The following is a 21,377-nucleotide window of genomic DNA, read 5'->3' as shown; positions in this document are numbered from 1 at the left end:
ATATGGAGTGATTTACTTAAAAATCCAATCCATTGGGTTACATTTTGCACTGAGAAGCACCTTGGTTCGTACAGATTTATATTATTTTTTTTTTCATTGGGTAGAGTGCCAGACTACTCATTTTACAAACAAAAATATACAGGATGGGGGAGTGCATTGAGGAAACTGGCCTTGGGACACCAAGGAGTGTAAATCTAGCCATGGCTCTACCAATTCCATTAGTATTACTCAGACCAAGGAGTTTTAATATCTTGCTTTCGTGTTCTCCCTGTACAATGTCATTTCATGCTGAGATAATTCACTCACGGACACAGTGACGTTTTGGCCTTGACACTTGCAGTTACATTGTCATTCTCGTTTAATCTGTTACTGGGACTTTTCCTGTTTAGTAAACGTACAGCCGTATATGCATCGTTTTGGATCCAGCAGGATATACAATGTCTAGCTCAAACAATCTCCAGCCAGCGCAGCGATAAAGAGGTTAACCCTGGCTTCCACAAAATCAATTCTCTGTTCCCCTCTGTAAAAGATTCCCGTGGAAATATCCCACAGGAAAGTAGACAAACTTAGGAGGCTCGCTGTCCTCTTGACAAGCAAGCAATAAATCTTCATTATGGAGGAGAGATATAAATACAAATGAATTGTAAATGAAAGTCAGATGTATTGAGCTGCCATGGCGGATTACACTCTTTGGAAACATCTTCCTTCTGATAAAAGCTTGCTACAAGGTCATGTCTCTGGGTTTCCTGCAGGGAAGGTTACACTCTATAGGGGCCATGGGACTCTAAATAAACACACTTTTCTATTCTTGTAGTTTTTCACTACATGATGGTTTAACTGTTTTGCTTCTGGTCTAGTGAGTGAGGTAACTACACGCACACAGTGGAAATGAATTTTCAAACCAAGTAGACCTTTATACCTCTCAGCATTTCAAATGGTCAATGAAGGACACTTTAATTACAAGGAATGTGGCTGATGGTTTGGCAAATCATTGTGGCTGTTAAAGGATGTTTTAAAGTGGTTCTGCCACTTTCTGGGGCATTTGCATATTTTGCAAAGACCCCCCAATGATGACTTCTCCGCTTGGTACCCAGGGGCCGTCGGGTGCAGAGGAAGGTGAGTTTTAATTACCTGAAGTTGTCCCTGGAGGCTGCAACCATGGGCTTCTTTTTCACAAGCTTTGTTAGGTGTAAAATATTAAAGACAGATTAGTCAGTCCCTTCTTTGTCTTATGTTATCTTTTGACTGGGTTGGAATTTCAATGAAATTCAGTGTGCTCCTCCACCTGTATGGGATCAGACATTGGGCTCCTCCACCTGTATGGGATCAGAAAGTGTTCTCATCCACCTGTATGCGATCAGACAGTGTGATCCTCCACCTGTATGGGATCAGTAGGTGTGCTCCTCTACCTGTACAGGTTCAGGCAGTGTGCTCCTCCACCTGTATGGGATCAGACAGTGTGCTCCTCCGCTTGTACGGGATCAGACAGTGTGATCCTCCACCTGTATGGGATCAGAAAGTGTGCTCCTCTACCTGTACAGGTTCAGGCAGTGTGCTCCTCCACCTGTACGGGATCAGACAGTGTGCTCCCCCACCTATATGGGATCAGACTGTGTGCTCCCCCACCTATATGGGATCAGACAGTGTGCTCCTCCACCTGTACAGGTTCAGGCAGTGTGCTCCCCCACCTGTATGGGATCAGAAAGTGTTTTCCTCCACCTGTACGGGATCAGACAGTGTGCTCCTCCACCTGTACGGGATCAGACAGTGTGCTCCTCCACCTGTACGGGATCAGACAGTGTGCTCCTCCACCTGTACGGGATCAGACAGTGTGCTCCTCCACCTATATGGGATCAGACAGTGTGCTCCCCCACCTATATGGGATCAGACAGTGTGCTCCCCCACCTATATGGGATCAGACAGTGTGCTCCCCCACCTATATGGGATCAGACAGTGTGCTCCCCCACCTATATGGGATCATACAGTGTGCTCCCCCACCTATATGGGATCAGACAGTGTCCTCCTCCACCTGTACAGGTTCAGGCAGTGTGCTCCCCCACCTGTATGGGATCAGAAAGTGTTTTCCTCCACTTGTACAGGATCAGACAGTGTGCTCCTCCACCTGTACGGGATCAGACAGTGTGCTCCCCCACCTATATGGGATCAGAAAGTGTGCTCCCCCACCTATATGGGATCATACAGTGTGCTCCCCCACCTATATGGGATCAGACAGTGTGCTCCTCCACCTGTACAGGTTCAGGCAGTGTGCTCCCCCACCTGTATGGGATCAGAAAGTGTTTTCCTCCACCTGTACGGGATCAGACAGTGTGCTCCTCCACCTGTACGGGATCAGACAGTGTGCTCCTCCACCTGTACGGGATCAGACAGTGTGCTCCTCCACCTGTACGGGATCAGACAGTGTGCTCCTCCACCTGTACGGGATCAGACAGTGTGCTCCTCCACCTGTACGGGATCAGACAGTGTGCTCCTCCACCTGTACGGGATCAGACAGTGTGCTCCTCCACCTGTACGGGATCAGACAGTGTGCTCCCCCACCTATATGGGATCAGACAGTGTGCTCCCCCACCTATATGGGATCAGACAGTGTGCTCCCCCACCTATATGGGATCAGACAGTGTGCTCCCCCACCTATATGGGATCAGACAGTGTGCTCCCCCACCTATATGGGATCATACAGTGTGCTCCCCCACCTATATGGGATCAGACAGTGTCCTCCTCCACCTGTACAGGTTCAGGCAGTGTGCTCCCCCACCTGTATGGGATCAGAAAGTGTTTTCCTCCACTTGTACAGGATCAGACAGTGTGCTCCTCCACCTGTACGGGATCAGACAGTGTGCTCCCCCACCTATATGGGATCAGAAAGTGTGCTCCCCCACCTATATGGGATCATACAGTGTGCTCCCCCACCTATATGGGATCAGACAGTGTGCTCCTCCACCTGTACAGGTTCAGGCAGTGTGCTCCCCCACCTGTACGGGATCAGACAGTGTGCTCCTCCACCTGTACGGGATCAGACAGTGTGCTCCTCCACCTGTACGGGATCAGACAGTGTGCTCCTCCACCTGTACGGGATCAGACAGTGTGCTCCTCCACCTGTACGGGATCAGACAGTGTGCTCCTCCACCTGTACGGGATCAGACAGTGTGCTCCTCCACCTGTACGGGATCAGACAGTGTGCTCCTCCACCTGTACGGGATCAGACAGTGTGCTCCTCCACCTGTACGGGATCAGACAGTGTGCTCCTCCACCTGTACGGGATCAGACAGTGTGCTCCTCCACCTGTACGGGATCAGACAGTGTGCTCCTCCACCTGTACGGGATCAGACAGTGTGCTCCCCCACCTATATGGGATCAGACAGTGTGCTCCCCCACCTATATGGTATCAGACAGTGTGCTCCCCCACCTATATGGTATCAGACAGTGTGCTCCCCCACCTATATGGGATCAGACAGTGTGCTCCCCCACCTATATGGGATCAGACAGTGTGCTCCCCCACCTATATGGGATCAGACAGTGTGCTCCCCCACCTATATGGGATCATACAGTGTGCTCCCCCACCTATATGGGATCAGACAGTGTCCTCCTCCACCTGTACAGGTTCAGGCAGTGTGCTCCCCCACCTGTATGGGATCAGAAAGTGTTTTCCTCCACTTGTACAGGATCAGACAGTGTGCTCCTCCACCTGTACGGGATCAGACAGTGTGCTCCCCCACCTATATGGGATCAGAAAGTGTGCTCCCCCACCTATATGGGATCATACAGTGTGCTCCCCCACCTATATGGGATCAGACAGTGTGCTCCTCCACCTGTACAGGTTCAGGCAGTGTGCTCCCCCACCTGTATGGGATCAGAAAGTGTTTTCCTCCACTTGTACAGGATCAGACAGTGTGCTTCCCCACCTGTACTGGATCAGAGGCGATAATTAATCTTTTTAAATTCAAACCGAACCTCCTGCCTACTTGCCCCTTCGTAAATCTTGTCAGATTCTTATCCTGCAAGACAATGCCGAGTGGCATTGGGAGATGTGTTTAAATCACGGATTCTGCCATGCTGTCATTTCCAATGACCTCACATGCCCCCTGGCTGTTAAACAGAGTGCTGCATGTGCCTAATGAACTGACCTGTACATTGGAGTGGGAGTATTTATTTATTTTTTATTCATGGTGTGCAATTGATAACAGAAAGCTTGGTAAGCCACAACAGCGTTCACACATATAGATAAAACAGGCTTTTATAAAACAGTGACATTCAGATAGACTGTACATTTTTTTTTTATATTAAAGTATGCTAGAAAGTCATGTCTAAGATCTAAGCATTACTTACAGAGAGCTGTTAGACATGGTTAGTTGTAGGGCATAATAGGATAAAACAGGCAAATAAAACAGGTTGAACAATATGGAAAAAACTGTTAACAGCATGCCATATGAAGGATAGACCCCTGAACCCCACACTCAGCCCGAGACAGGGTAATAGCTGGAGGGAAAATATGGGCCACGTTAAAGATCTGTTAGGATACACTCCCAGGTGTTAGGTATGGATCTCACCCCCACCACGGTCCCAAGATGCAGACTCGGATCTGTCTCCTCAGTGTGAGCCATTTTGCAGTTTTTGTATCACCAGCTTGAGGCAGAGGGTGTCAGGCACAAGTCCACTCCGGGTGTAGGTCGTCGCTTGATGCTGCGGTGGAGGGTTATCAGCCCATTTCATGCCGGAGCAGATTCTCCCCTGGTGGTAAGTTGGCAGAGGAAGAGGTATACCCCGTTGCGGCGGTTACTTCAGCCAGCGGCTCGCTGGAGATGGGAGCTGCGTCGTCCAATTAATGGGCCTCAGCGCCAGATAGCTGCGTTCTGATCTGGGCCACCTGGTCGGTATGTTTCTCTCGGGTAAGATCGCCCAGAGTTGTGTGCAGAAGACATTGACCTCCATCTCCAGCGCCTGCTGTGTTGTGTGGCAGGCTCGGCAGCCATCTTGCGATGCGGGTGAGTCCACCAACCGTCCGGGCCGACAGCAGGGCACTAGGGTGGACCGGGTGGACCGGGATGACCACCACCGGTCCAAAGGGGGGGGACCAGGGCCGGTGCCTCCGAAGTTCGAAGGGTCTAGCTTGTTGCAGGCAGGATAGCAGGGCAGCGGCCGTCCACCCCACTCACCACCTGCATAGGCCGCAATCATAGAGTGTTATTATTTCCATGCAAGGGACCGTAAGGCAAGTTTCAGGCCCAGGTCATATGGGGGGTTTTGCAGCATTTGTGAACCCAAAGGTCTGAAAATCGTGGGAGCTGTTCTTCCATGCGACTATGCAGCATGGCGGTCCGGCCCCGCCCCAGGAGTGGGAGTATTTTGTAACTGTTTCTTTGCTCATCCATTAGGTTTAATTATCCCTCTTTATTTTTCTATTTTTTTCTGTTGCTAAAATCTGTTAATTATGTTCGAATATGACATTTGTTGATTAGGGCTTTGGTTTCCAACTCGGTTCTCAAGGCACATGCAATCAGGAATCTCCCAGTTCTGCCCCGAAGGGCGAAATCATCAAAACTGGACTATTAGTGTCCAAGGAACTGGGGTACGAATCACAGCTTTAGGGACTACCCCTTGGTAATCATTGGTAACAAGCAGACCTGCTTCATCAATGTGAGGCCCCTTTGGTCCATCTCTATTATTTCTACAGGGGTCATTATGCAGGTGTAGCATTCTGAAAATGCGTTCATACCTCCCAACATTTTAAATGGATAAAGAGGCACCCTTTAATTGTATGGGTGTGAGTGGTAGTCTGGCCAGGGTTGGGGCTATTCTGAGAAACTTTGGTGACTTACTTATAATTTATACAACTAAAATGTACCTAAAGAGTCTATTACCATCTGCACTACTTTTTGCCACCTGCTTATGTCTTCCATGTACACCTATCCCACTTGAACCAGTGAAAGGGGCAAATGAGAAGGTTACTGTTGCTACCTTAAAGGCACAGCAAGCGCATACGTTCAGAGCCATAACATCTAAAAGGCTCTTGATTTGTGAGCATTAATTTCTCAAATTTTTAGAGTGTTAGTTAGCTTTTTTTTTAACAATATTGCACTATTACGTATTTCTCTGTTTATATTTTTTTTTTCCGGTTATATATGAGCAACGCCCCACATTATAAGGGTAAGCCTTCTGTCTAGCGCTGCACTATTCCACTGTGTGTAAGTTAAGGGGATTATCATCTAAACTTAGTTTTCACACAAAGTGGTGTCTATGTATATAAAATGTAATTTAGAACACAAACAATGTATCTTATTTACACAGACTGATTTCAAAACATTTATTGTAGCTTAAAGACACATTACTGTAAGAGTTATTGCTGTTTAAGCTCCGTTATACACTCAGACACACAAACAATGCAGAGCTCCTAGAAAAGAGGAACCGATGGATTTTGGCCTAAAATAGGGACTGTCCCTCCTAACTAGGGACACTCGGAAGCTATGCAAAGTTTTAAAGGTGGAGTAACTCTAACAGTAGAATCTGTCTACTGATTACTTGTTACTTAGAACATTGTAACATTTTTCAGAACACAACCCCCCGCCCCCCGCTCTCTCAATACCTGGTGATTTTCCATTCCTCCTCTCTTACAATTGTCCACAATAAAACCTATTGTATGTGTGAAACCTCCAAATGATAGCAAGTCACGTCCATTTATCGTCTTATATATTGAACAAACCACGGAGTCGACATGTATAATGAAATCCCATTTTTTATAAATTTTTCTAGTTCTGTTTAAAAGGAGAGGCAGACAAGTCACGGACCGAATGTCAACTGGATGCTAATAAAGTAATCTAATTGTCTGCACATTCTCTGTTTTCACAGATACATGTTGTTCCCCAGCACAGACACATCAGACAGGAGCTGGCGTTATCCTATGCCAGCTTCCCACTTACTAACGTACTGTCTGGGGTAGGCGCGTCTTTGAAATTCGCAACGGGCTGAGCTCTAATACATGCCGTCAGAAGCAAATGGAGTCATTTAGAGATGAGCTGTTATTTGATTGCTATTCTCCTGGGAGGCATAATAATTAACAAAAAGTCGACATGACCGAATATTTAACTTCTGTCAACAATATGGCCACTCAAAGTGACTCTATAGCAGGCATAGGCAACCTTCGGCACTGCAGATGTTTTGGACTACACCTCCCATGATGCTTTGCCAGCATTATGGGTGTAAGAGAATTATGGGGGATGTAGTCCACAACATCTGGAGTGCCGAAGGTTGCCTACCCCTGATAGACCTTCTCCCTGACTGCAGCCGTGAGAAAGTGATACAAATATCTCTTTTACTTGAAGGGATATCGTCACACAAAAATGACAGGGTATAATATAATGTAGATATTCCAAAAAGTTATGAAATATTTATGTAATGAGTTCTATTTCTTATTTTTCTGGATCATAGTCCAAATGCTTACCAATGTTCTTGCTACAGATAGACATTTCCCATCATGCAAAATATGGAGTCATTTTACAGGAAATTTAATTCTAGGGACCTTGTAAGCCCATTGCATACCTCTCAACACCGGTATTCTGCGAATCCCTAGCTCTGCCTAGCTGGCCGGCCAACTGCGGGCAGACCCTGCAGGGAGCCCAGTTTCAGTGCTTCCTTCAGGGTCCTAATGCTCTATTCATATCGCAAGCGTGTCTATTGAAGCGCTTGTGCTATGAATTTTGAGGACAGTTTTCTGGAGTCCCCAAAAGTAGGACACCAGGAAGCTAAGGCAGCACCGGACCCGAAAAACGGCCTGTTTCACCGAATTCAGGACGATTGAGAAGCATGCCATTGTAGTGGTTATGGTGATGGCATGTAACTGTCACCGATTGGTTGAGATCAACTTTAAGAACAACTCTACATTTTTGAGGTTAAGATGCATCTGTCATACAACGGAGCCCTTTGTATATAGCACCCTCATTTAGGATACATACCCCCAACATATAAAATGGACAATGAAGGACACACTCATTTTAGGGGTATGAGTGGGGGTATGGCCAGCGGCAGGGCTGTTCTGAGAAATTTTAGGTGACTTACTAATAACAATTTATGTAGCTAAAATGTAATTTAGAACAAGAACAATGTATCCTACTTACACGGACTCATTTCTAAACTCACTTATTGTAGTTTAAAGACACATTACTGGGAGTGGTATTGCTGTGGAGACACACCAACAATATGGAGCTCCTAGAAAAAAGGGACAGAGGGATGTGGATCCAAAATAGGGACTGTCCCTTCTAAATAGGGACACTTGGGAGGTATGGGGACACATTCCACAGATTATTGATTTTACTGCTAGCAATGGACTCCTTAATTAATAAAGCCACACAGAGTCCACTGAACATGCAGCCCAGCACTGTAATTTTTCTGGCAAATTATATTTATTAAAAATGTAAGTCATTTGCAAATTAGCCACGCATGCAACTCCCACAGTTAATCACAAGCATTCTATTTGTTTGTTTCATTGATACCACATGTTAATATCATTTGATATTAGCTGCCAAAACAACACAAAAAAAATGTTAACAGGCTGGGTGTTCTTTACTTAAAGGGACACTCACGCTTACCAGCCATATTTACTGAGCGCTGGAAAGAGAGTGCATCAGTCTGGTACATTTGTGTGCCGGGTTGACAGGTAGCTCTGCCAGCGAACCAACAAGAACTGGCTTTGGGCTCTACAGGGGAAGAAAAAAAAAGACCTAAATAAACCCTGCAATGCAGACTTTCAGGAACTTATTTTTTTTTGCATGCCTTCTCTGGAATGGTGTGCCAGCGGAGAAAATAACAGAAAGGTGGTAATTTAAATGTCACACACCGGTAAGAAAAGGGTATTCTTACTGGCGATAAATTAATGATGGCAACTGCAAAATTATAGCTGCTGCTATAGAGAGAGACTCCTCGAGACTCACACCAATCTTGGGTGGGCTGGGTTATACGTCGCTCTAAGAAACAACTATTTGCATGTGTTTGTCTGTATATATGATTATGTGTATGTGTTTATATGTACATAATTGTATGTATGTGTTTGTGTGTACATAATTGTGTATATGTCTTTTTAGGTATTCATAATTGTGTATTTGTATGCATGTATAATTGTGAGTATGTGTTTGTATGTATATATAATTATGTGTATGTGTTAGCAACTGTAATTGTGTGTATGTGTGTCTGTGCTGAATTTCACAGCAAGGACTAATCCCTGACAATCAAGATTTGTGGAACCGGTTTTTAATTAAATAAATATCTTAAACACATAATAATGATAAAAATAGGACCTGTGAATCACATGCCAGGGGGAAATAATATCATCCTAAGGTTCTGGTGACGTGGCCATATATTACTAAAATCCTACAGTCCAATATTACTGCTGCTCTGGGGGCGTTAAACTGTATCTGTGCGCATGTTTCATATACCAGCGGCCGCTTCTCATTTCTGCAAGCAGGTCTCACAACCGCCATTCAAGAAGACATAACTTCCAAAAATTAACCAGAGGGTCATGGGAAAATGCATTAATTTGCTTATAATGCCCTGTCTGTGCCTTAGCAGAACTAAAAGTAGTTTCACTTCTATTTAAAAAAAAAAAGAAAGAAGCTGTTAATAAAACAAATGGATAACAAGATCTACTTTTATTTGATTACAATAAAAAAACAAAACCCTTATTGCTTCTCTACAATGTGACTGCTCCTTTTTAGCTTTATCTGCATGGCAGTCAGACAGTTAGGCATGTTCGTTTTTTTTTTTTTCGTTTGTTTGTTTTGTTTTTCCATGTGGGCCTGTACTACTTTTGTATTGTTGCCATTTCAAACAAAACAAGGAACAAACCCCTTGCCGTTTCTCCAGAAAAACATACGAAAAGATTATCGCCACCATTCTAAATCTTCGTTTGGTGTTTTTGCTGTCAGAACTGAGTAAACGTCATGTGTGGCTGATGACACGGTAGCCAAATCTATAAGCAATCTGTTTACGGTTTGATGTCACCATTCATGAAGCGTGTCTGATTTGTAATGTTTTTGTTTTTGCAGTGACTGGGAGGTCTGCGGACAGCAGCCGGTGACATTGCTGGACTGTCGTTTAACTACAAGATCTTCGTCCTGAAATTTCTTCTGACCATACTGAGGTAAGAGACTAGGCCCCTGTAGTGTGTTTAAAGTACACCTAGCGTCAGTTCAGTTCATGTCCATGTCCCAACCATCCCCGCAGGCCTGTGAATGTCATCAAAACTTTATTTTATTGTTTGAAATTATGTTTCGTACAATGTCACGTTTTTGCTGGGCGCACTGGGATGGATGATATTATTACATCAACACTGGTGAAGAATTGAATATTTTTTTTTGTGTGTGTCTTTAAATCTGCTCTAGTTTCCCTCACAAAAAGTCCGTACGCGATTTATCCAAATATGAGTATTTTTAGAAAGAAATACACCTGGCCGGTGAAAAAAAGACCTACAAATCTTTAAAAGGATATACGTGCTTTTTTCCGTTTCCTTTTCCCTTTCTATTTCCCTGTTCCCTTTCCTTCCCTCCTCCATGTAAAACTGACATTTCACACATTGCTCGAAAGGTCCTCACAATTTCCTTCTCATTCTCTTCATACTGATGTCTGTATCACAGCCCATCCACTGCCTGCTTGTTTATTCCCTCCTTGGAGTCCAGTGATCTTTAAGGGAGCAGGGGATTTTCAGACAGTTAAGAAACCCAGACAGACAACCGCTCAATCACAGGAAAAAGACCGCTTTTCAAAAGCACGAGGAGAGCGAGAATTGCAGGTTTGCACAAAGCTCTGCTGCAATTATTATCATTATTATTATTTTATTATGTATATAGTGCCATCAGATTCCGTAGCGCTGTACAATGGGATAATCAAAGCATTGTTCAGGCAGGGAGGTAGGTGAACAGTAAATATGTGACAAGGCTGTGGATGTGAAGTAAATTGGTTGCTGGGCTGTGCCCCCCGCTCTTGGTGGCAATCAGAGGGTTAAATAACCCCACTCACCTTATTCCCTAGTTCCGTCTCCTCTGACGTTGTCACTGACGTTGGAACTTAAAGCAGCAGACAGCCACTAGAAGCAGTTTTTACACTGCAATGTAAACATAGCAGATTCCCTATTGAGGACAGAAACAGGAACACTGAACCCAGACCACTTCCATGACATGAAGTGGTCTGGGTGCCTATAGTGTCCCTTTAACAGCCTTTTTTGTTACAGTCTGCAAACAGCTGCTAAAAAAATCTAAAATCCCAGCTTGATTCCTGCATTAACCACTTTATTGCAAGCAGTGGGCACTACCACCAGACAAGCCCGGAATCCTTTCTCTATTCAGAGGAATAACGTGGATGGCCTCCGAGCAGGGTAACAGTGCACTACATTACACAACACTTGGCTCAATGCAAAGCAAATGCATTGTGAAACCCTCAGGCACCAGGCTGAATGTCTAAATTTTTGTCTCTGGACAGATTCCTTCATATCAGACCATATTCAATACTATTCAAGTTAATAAAGCACAGCCCACGCGCCAATCCTTCTCCAAAACGAGCCATAATTATTTGGGATAGCTGGCTGAAAACAAAAACAGTAATCGAGTGAATGTTTGAAAATATCTGTGCTGGGAATTCTCGATGATGCTGTCCTGTACAGTAAATTATAATACGTCTTCTGGCGCCCATGTGCTCTCCTTGTCTCTGATAAACTCATTAAAATTACAACTCTTTGGGGAGTTGGGATCTCAGCCCTATCCTATCTCAACGTGCAAAATGTGTTTCTCACAAAATATGCGTCTCCGTGTCTTCAGTAGGACTCAGAGGAAATCTCCACAGAAAATACCCTCTTAAATTCATGACACCGAAAATCCGGTTAGCCTCTTATTGTAGTGGGGGACCAGTCAGGATGGGTGTTAAATACATTCAGTTGGGTTCCAGCCCCTCGAGAATCCTCACTTTATCTTGATGGGTTTTGAGAAAGTTATGTCATTTCCATGTTCTATGGCGAAATGCAGTGACCGAGGAGAACTGAACGCAAGAATATGTTGGATTTATCTCGAAGCCTTCCGTAGTCACGAGATGAGTATTATCACTAATAACCCCTGCTCACGTCAGAAGATCCAAAGAATCCAAATCTAGTGCTACCTGCACCAGTCACAGAAGTCTTCTGTATGCCAGGCAGACAGTTAACCATTCCTGAGTAGTTAGACAAGGATGGTCTAAACGTATCACAACCCAGTCATTATACAGCCAAACTACCACGATGCTATCCAGACCTTCTGGACGCCTTGTAAGTTGATATTCCCATTCCTTTTCACAGGTTACTGAAGCACCTTTTATAATACAGGCTTAAGAAACCCATGCACATCCCGTCTATAGTCCTTTTGGATTAAGAACCTCCTCTTGTTCTCTGACGAGGTAGCAAGAGATCAGCAGATCGTAATAATAAAAGATTATCAGATGACGAGATAGTGACAACCTTCACATTTAAATAAGAAATTACTGTCAGAGAAACAACAATTTCTCTTTAAGGATCTCTGGGCCAGTTCAATTCAGGTGTAATCACCAGGTAGTCCGATTCGGCAGCCCGAAGTGTGGGAGTGGTGTTCCCTTTGCAGATATATTAAAGGGACACTCCAAATCCCTAAAACACATCAGCGTGTTGAAGTGTTTTGTTTAAAGAGTGTGTCTTCTTTTATTTATTTTTATTTGATTTGATTTTACAAAAAAGTGCAGATTTCAATACAAATTAACACTTTTGTGAATTAATCTGGTTAAACCCACCTCCCCCTGGCTGTCAAGCAGATAACAGATTCAGTTATTTCCTGGTTTGGTAAGCTCAGTGGAGGTAAACTCAAGAGGCAGCAATTGTCACGAGCACCTGCCTTGCAAAGACTTCTCATTGAACTGCATTGGAAAGCCTGTGATTGGACAGCCACAGAAAGTCTGGGTGGGGTTAGAAGAGGAGGGTTTGCAAAGACTGCAGACAATAGACTTGCAACTACTGCAAGATGTTTTTAGATATATCCCCAATGAAAAATGCATAAATGCATGGATGTTATCATTGGGGTATATCTACTAACTGCAATTCTTTCAAATTTTACTTAATTTTGTCAGTGTAATGTACCATTAACGTAATATTGTTTCCAAGCATTCTCACTACACGTAGATTTCTGGATTTGCAAGCCAATTATGACATTTTTAAAAGAAATACATTTAAAAAATACTTCGTCTTCAAAATGCAACACATGTAATCCAACCATTTGTCATGGATATGATTTTGCTCTCTAAAGTGCGCAAATGACATAGAATGGCATTAAAAACATATGAATAGAATTTACCCTTAATAATAACAAAAGTATTTTCTTCCCACTGCCACCCGGCAAGCAAAATTCAAAAACCGACCACGCAACCTTTAAAATAAATATATAGAATTGTCTAATAACGAAGGCGTACTCAGCTGTTGGAACAAAATGACATATATGGTGAAAATGTCATCGCTGACAAATGAATGGAAAATTATTCCCTTACTTCGTTCCTCGTGTTGGACGGAGAGTGTAGTCTTGGTATGAATCATGCACAAAATTAAATGCATTAACAAAACCGCATAGGTTCATTCAATAAATACATTTGGCAAGAAAAATCCCCACCGGCTTCTATTAACTAAATAGCATATTGTGTTACCCTGACAACCGATTTGTAAAATTTTACGTTTTATTCGCTAAAGTGAATTTCAAATTTAAGTTCAAAATTGTCCACATGGAAAAATCCAGTTCAGCTCCCCTGGCCTTAAATTGAAATTCACTTTGAATCCTGCCGGTCTAAAATATCCAAGTTAGGAAAAATAAATTATGTTCCTGCAGAGTTTTTTTTTTTTATTATTATCATCAAATGACTTGGCTATATTTGCCCAACTTTTGCAAGTTACATCTGGCATAGGCTGAGCACACAAGTGCGCACCCAAAAATAAAATCGCACAATCACCTGATTTAGCATTTTACATATTACAAGAAATATTATGTAAAATTTGCTGAGAAACTTGTGCGTTTGTATATACAGTTCAATATATAGGCTAAAAAAAGCTTTGTGTTTGCAGTCTGCAATTCGAAATTTCAAGTGTAATGACCCAATGTTGAAGTTATTCTGAGTAAGTTTAATGTTACTTTCAAATAGTTTCAGAAGGTCTCAATCTGGAGGTCATGTTGATCAATTAAGAAGTGATTTTGTAATTTTCAGAGAAAAATATATTGAATGGATATTGCCCACACTTTTGCCGCTGAATTGCCATGTTTTTTTTTTCGCGTAAATTTTGGAGATTTGGCCCTACATATGCCCCCACTGGTCCTTTCCCACTGGCCACACTAAAGTCGCCATGTGACATAATCTGGATGTGGTCAACTTGAATCCTCAGATCCATGGTCAAATGTTAATTTTGTCATTGGTAAAAATGTATTTCCTGGGGAATTGTAGTGACCCATCAACAACTGTGTAGTCTTTTTTAATTGTGAGTCTGGTTTATTGATAATACGAGACAGATCAGCACCAAAGTTCTAGAATGTAAAAAGAAGGCAAGGAACAAGATGTAATTTGGCCAAATAAATGCATGGAAAGATGGCACTTCCATCTCCTGGTAGAACGGAAGACATATTCTCTAAGGAACATATCTGAGCCTTGACTCTGCTTTCTCCCAGACACTAATCCATTCAAAAGGTTTACAAGGAAGAAAATAAATATCAAAGAATATTTTGTTTCTTCATCTGTCGCTTCAGGCTGCTTCATTATGTAAGATAATTATTAATGGGATTCCAAAACGTTTCATGAATAGTTTCCACGGGCCTTGAAAGATCGTGATTACTGGAAGAGAGAACTGACATAGTAGTATTTTTTTTTAAGTCCACGTATCATTTTAAATATAGTTTGAAGATGTATTGGTGATTCAATTTAATTAATGCACCATAATGTACAAATAAATGCAAAATAAATTGCAGTATGAAAGCAATTAAAAATATCACCAAATACAATTATGCCAATCTTTTAAAGTTCTGGTATTTCCTGCAACTGTCTAGGATTTGTAGCTTCTGTAGTGTCAACTCCTTGCACGGTTACCTATAGCCGTGCTCCTCAACTCTCTCCTCAAGGCACACCTAACAGTCCAGGATTTAGGGATTACCCGGTCGTGTCTAAGGTGTCTAGACTCTAAAGCAGGCATAGGCAACCTTTGGCACTCCATATGTTTTGGACTACACCTCCCATGATGCTTTGCCAGCATTATGGGTGTAAGAGCATTATGGGGGATGTAGTTCACAACATCTGGAGTGCCAATGGTTGCCTATCCCTGCTCTAAGGTGTTTTTTTCCTTTTTCTAAACACCTTACACACACTTGGGTAATCCCTAAATCCTGGACTGTTAGGTGTGCCTTGAGAAGAGGGTTGAGGAGCACCGACCTATAGGATTATCCAGTTATATCTTTCTACCGCAGTGATTCCACACCACTTTGTATATTGAAAGGTTAATAGAGAAAAAAAAAATTCCTGTTTCATATAGGCAACTTTTTGCATCCTATGTGTAGTGTAACGGTATGATTGGAATGAAACTTTATTTAAAATTTAGTGGATACAATGTAATGTTCAAACCGTGACTGCGATAGTGGGAACCAGTCAATAATGAGACAATATTTCACTGACTGTTTTATCGATTTCAATACTTTTCTGGGCCAAGTGAATGTATGTCATGTATATGTTCACAAAAGCCACAGCATCACGGCGATTTATTTAACAGTGTAACAAATTAGCTGGTGCTAAAATCAGTGACGCTAGGAAATCATTTTAGATATGATACACACTGTCACGGCTCACAGGCTGATGTCTGAACAGATATGAGATCAGACAGGCGGTCTGTTTTCCCAGTGTACGAATTACAGCAAATTATAGATGCAAAGAAAAAACAACAAACAGCAAAAAAAGCACATGCTGGGATCGGTGACAATTGCTTTAGCGAAAACTGTGTATCACAGCACTGAAAGTGTTAATTCTTGCGGTGACCTCCTGCGCCATATTTGATTATCCTTGTCTTTGCAGACCTTAAAAAAAAAAAAAAAAAAGTTTCTTTAGAGAAATATATCACCCCTTAACTCCTCATCGCTTACAACTTTTGTCTGCCGTCTCCCACCTACTGTTATCCCTCTTTCCAATACACCTCCCATCCTTCCAGGTACATCCAGATAATTTAACTCCCTGACATCTGTCTGTGTATTTGTCTCCCATCCTTTCAGATTGTCAGCTTGTTTCACTTACCGTTCCCGTATGACAAACATTTTGTTTTGTTATAATTGTTTGTCTTGTTTTATCTATTGTACAGCGCTGTGGAATATGTCTGCACTGTATATAATAATTGTAATTGTTCTGGTCGGATAGTGGGGGCTTACACTTGTCTAGCTATGAGTAGTATTTATGCCTTTACAGTTCCCTTTTAGACTCACATTTGCTGTAACAAAAACTGCAGTCGAATGTGTTTGGCATATCAGGAGGGTCCATAACTTTTTGTAGAATTCGTTCGCTGTTTACTCGTTTATTAACAGAACCGCAGGAGTGTGACAGATGTGGTGTTTAAGAGTTGGAATGTGAGAAGGCTGTTTCCTTGTTTTAACATTATTGAGGTCCTCTTTGGTAACTAATTACTTTTTTCATGTATACTTCCCCATGCTGAGGGGCATCTTTCCTAGAGTTACCATTTGGATCTTCTGTCCACTCTGCATACATTTACCTGATAGCCTGTATTAATATACTTTCTGTTCTCTCCAGGGACACCACTACTACCAAGGCTCACTTTATATCCCTACCTTTATCCAATATACCCCTCTACCCTTATACCAGATCTCTGGCAAGACCCATTTGCCAAGACTTGATTTCTGGTAACATTTTTTATTTTCTGGCCAAGACCAACACTTTATTGGTTATTTATAACTGTCTGCGACCATTTGTGTGGTCTCTAGTACTTTTCAACTGTGTTTGGTTATAGCCAGTCTGTACGTGTTGCAAGGGATACTCTGTACCCACCCTGGCCAGGCATAGGGCCAGCTTGTATTCTTTACAATTTACGTAATTTTTGTTCTATTAAAGGTACACATACTCACTTCCTCTCCACCCCGTCTTTTGTTCTTTTTTATTTTGTGGGTTTTGGTTATGTTTTTATTTATTATTTTTTCTCCCCTCCCCCTCCTTATGTAAGTACATGTACTTAAGGGGTATATACTACTGAATGAGCAGCCTTCCACCTCGCACCTGTGTGTATGGTGGTTCTCTAGCTCATTCTCCTTTCTTGTCCTATATTTATTTCTGGGGTTATGCCCCCTATATACCTCTTAGTAACCTACATCAGAGTTTAAGGTGTTGGGTTTCTCCTACACCCCATCTCTCTGTCTTTCTATTGTTTTAACATTAAATTATTTCTTGACATTTCATTTAGCTAAAACTGCACTAGTTTGAGTAACTGCTCCCCACATATATATGCAAGGATCTGTCACAATGCGCTGTGTTCTACGAAAAGGCAACTCTATCATGCACTTGAAGAAAAAAAAAAAAAACTTACATTTAATATACATTTGGAATATGAGATGCTTAGTTAGGAGATAAAAATAAAAATAAAATTACAATAAACTGCATTTTTTTTGTATATTATATTGTTCATAGATATGTCTTTATTTTGTATATACATTTACAGAAATTGCATTTTTCATGTATTTATCCTTTGTAGAATTATTAGAAGTCTAACGTGTCAGATGAATCAATTCACAATTTATCTCTTGCCTTCCTTTTTTGTTTTGCCTTTCATACAATATCTGAAAAAAATACTATATAATCACAAATAATGTTTTGTAACAACAATACATATGATGAACAAAAAAAAAATGGTCAAATAAATTGCTTAGAGGTACCTGTGAGAAATCTTCTTGAATTTGGGGAGCATTTCTAAAATGATAGCAAGCAAAATGCAAGCATTGCAATCGAACACAGATGCAATATCGACATACAGCTAATAAAGTTGCCTGGCTAAAGCCAGTCATTTGTATTTACGGGTACATGAGGCTGCTTCAGCACGTATGCATACTCTAATATGTGCTCAGAATTCACCTATATTTACTCCCTTTGAAATCTTTTCGAGAGTTTAGTTTACATTACTTGGTGCCAAAGTCCTCAACGGTGCCAAAAAAGGACTGTGAAACAAAGTGATGTCATTTACATTTCTTCTACGTAAAACGGATGTACTGCCTACATTTCTAGCTGAGAAATTCATTTCTCAGCAAGGTGAAGACCAGCACTGGAGCAGAGATGTAGTTAAATGAGGCTTATTGTAGTGTACTTTACCTTGCACTTAGATTGCAAAGTAAACTGAATCCTGGAAAGTGCACACATTGTGAATGGGTTAAATGGGCTAAAGTTATGGATGTATTCGTTTTTTACATGTCTTCCCTACAGATTCAAATAAGTCAAGCAACCACTTACAAGTAATCGTGTTGCCAAGAAACCTCTCTGTGTTCTGTGTGAGGTCATGGACAACCTAGAACCTTATGACATCGCCTGATGCAGTTGGTAGCCTTGACATGACATGTTTTTGGACTGAAAACAGATGTGTATTCCATACATTACATCTAGTGTAGATTTCTATTTTTTAAAACAGGTTTTTGTTTTGTTCCTATTTCTAATCAAAATTGACATCTACACAATTAAATGCCAAATAGGGAGGGCACTGCTATTTGCATCTAATGTTCTAGAAGCAAAAGTGTCATTAAGATTTCTTGCATCCAGTGTTGGCAGCTAATTTAAATTTCGTTTTAGTTTTAGCCATAGTCTTTTGACTAAAAAGCCATTTTATTTTATTTTATTTTTTTCAATTTGACAATTTGTATTGATGGTCAGGTTGCGGCATGCTTATGTCATATCTGGGCTCAGCAAATATTGACAAGGGTTATTACATTCATCATCTAGGTGCATAGTCAAAGTACACCGTTGAAATACAAATTCAAAATCAAAATACAGAATCGAAATACAGAATCAAGACCCAAGGTGTATAGGTATTCACAGTCATATCCCATTCGGGGCGTGTCTGGGAACCAATAGTTGTGGACTACTAGAAGAAGCCCCTGATGTCCCCGTGTGTATCGTGACATAGTTGTCCGTGCGTGTAAGTTGTTGGGCCCGGGCATATGTTGTGCGTTTCGTAACTTCCGCAAGTCCAGAGCCTCGTCCCTATGTGGTGAAGTAGCTCCCTTATGCAATCATCAGGTTTTGATACCCCTATATCCTTGATTGGTCTTTTGAACTGGGTTGTGCATCCCATGTGTTATCACTCTATCTATGGTCTTAGTTAGTCTTTGCGATGTCCTTGCCGCAGGGATGATCCTCCATAGCTGTCGATCGCATCAAATTTTCACTAGGGTGATAAAACCAAAGGAAGTAGGAAGAACTAAGTATAACTATGTACAAGGGGGGTAGTGAATTAACCTGTGGTGTGCACTGGGTGTGGGATACTGTTTCTCTTAGCAGAACTTAGCAGGTGTGTAAGTCCAGTCCCCTTCTGATGTTGAGTGGCCTAGCCTGAGTTTTTAGTAAGTGTACTGTAGGATGTGTCCACTTCTCATCGTATGGAATGTAAAGCCATTTTATTTTTAGTGATATTTTAGTCAATTGTTTTAGTTGACTAAATCTCCAGTAGATTTTAGTCGACGCGACTAAAATCTAATGGGTTTAGTTAAAGCCTCTATCTGTCTCTTTTCCTCTTTCCCCAGCCCCTCTGTGTCTCTTTGTGTGCTCCCAGACCCTCTAGGTGTCTCTCTCCCAAGCCCTGGTCGGTCTCTTTAATTCAGCGGTTTCTATTAGTGATGTCCCGAACAGTTCGCCAGGAATCGTTCGCCAGCGAACTGTTCGGGACATCACTAGTTTCTATCTAATTGCCCTATCATCTGCACTGATGATTGATATTTTATTTTAGTTCTTTTCCTCATCTTTTTTTACTAAATATTATTCCTATTTTTGTCCTGTTTACTCCTTTTCTTATTTTTTTGTTGTTTCTTTTTTTATGTTCTGTAAGATAGACTTCCCGCTGAGCAGAAAAAAAAACTGTCTGTAGTCAGGAAGATTTTGTTATTTTTTTTCTGTTTGATAAACAACAGTTTCTGAAAGCGTCCGAATGTGTTAGAAGATCAGAGCTGCATCAGAGAACCTCAAATCAACAAGGCACCGGGCACATTCACTCTTATGACCATTACTATAGCAACACACAAAATCCCCGAATGGGAGGTGGAAACCAGACCTGGGCCTTTTGTTTGTGAAATATATTCATTGTATCCCCTCTCGCTTTTCTGCATCACAGTCCACTTCTCATCACAGCCCTGAGAGTTTTCAACAAAAGCAATATTTTACGTAAATTATTTTTCTGTTCTGACTATACCCTATAGAATGGAAAGCGAAGTATCATCACCTACATATGGGTTAAAATGTCATCGCTGCCAAAAAAATGGCTCAAAATCTTCCATCACTAAAAATGGGTTAAAATGTCCTCACCATTACAAAAGGTTTAAAATATCCTGACTGTTAGCTATTCGATAATATATCCTCACTACTAGAAAGGGGTAAAGATATCCTCACCACTAGAAAAGGCTCAAATATCCTAAATGGGGTTACGCATCTTCATTATTACACATTATTAAGGGTTATTTTAACCACCTCCATGACCATGTCTGTTTTAAGAAGTGGTTATGGTGGTAGGACTCTTTTTGCGTGGAACGTTACACATACAGAGGTATTTGCAGTTTTGTGCTGGGGACTAATTGAACCCCTGGAAGACCACATGACTTGACACGTGACATGATCTCTGTTCCCGACTGACTAATGTCAATTATGTGCATAAAAACCATCTGCACGCTAGCGACAGAGATGTGAGCTTTTACCCTCCCTGGCAGCACTGAGAGCAGAACAAGGGGGAGTTTGAATGTCCCTCCCTCCTCTCCATGGCTCGGAGTGTGCTTTTGATAGGGCCATGAAGAGGGAAGGTGAAGGGGGTATGGAAACCAGCGAGGAGAGCTATGCCTGACATTGGATCCAGGTGAGTTAATGCTCATTTTACAGGATGGAAAGGGGGGGGGGGGGAGGGGGGGGCTAATTACTAATGGGCATTGTCAATTTGAAAAAAAAATATTTACAAAGCGTTGGAGTAACCCTTTAAATTATCCTCACAGCTAGCAATGGGTTAAAACATTCTCACTGCACTAATGCGTTAAGATATCCTCACTGCCGCTTTAACCACTTTCTAGCTGTGAGGAAATCCTGAGCCAAACTATACCGAGATTACAGAGTAACCAAAACGTGCAATGCCAGAC

The 21,377-nt window shown here is 41.9% G+C and overlaps 1 protein-coding gene across 1 annotated transcript in view; it reads left to right on the top strand.

Annotated features, from left to right (window-relative positions):
- The window catches only part of TSPAN18 (tetraspanin 18), a 117,807-nt gene that overhangs the window by 59,533 nt on the left and 36,897 nt on the right, over window positions 1-21,377 (top strand). Inside the window, exon 3 of the mRNA XM_063438583.1 lies at window positions 10,050-10,144. The gene's annotated coding sequence lies outside the window, so the exon portion shown is untranslated. The remainder of the gene's footprint in view (window positions 1-10,049; window positions 10,145-21,377) is intronic.

This window comes from Pelobates fuscus, chromosome 12, assembly GCF_036172605.1.
Source record: "Pelobates fuscus isolate aPelFus1 chromosome 12, aPelFus1.pri, whole genome shotgun sequence".
NCBI lineage: Eukaryota > Metazoa > Chordata > Amphibia > Anura > Pelobatidae > Pelobates > Pelobates fuscus.
This window is presented reverse-complemented; position numbering and strand designations above follow the sequence as displayed.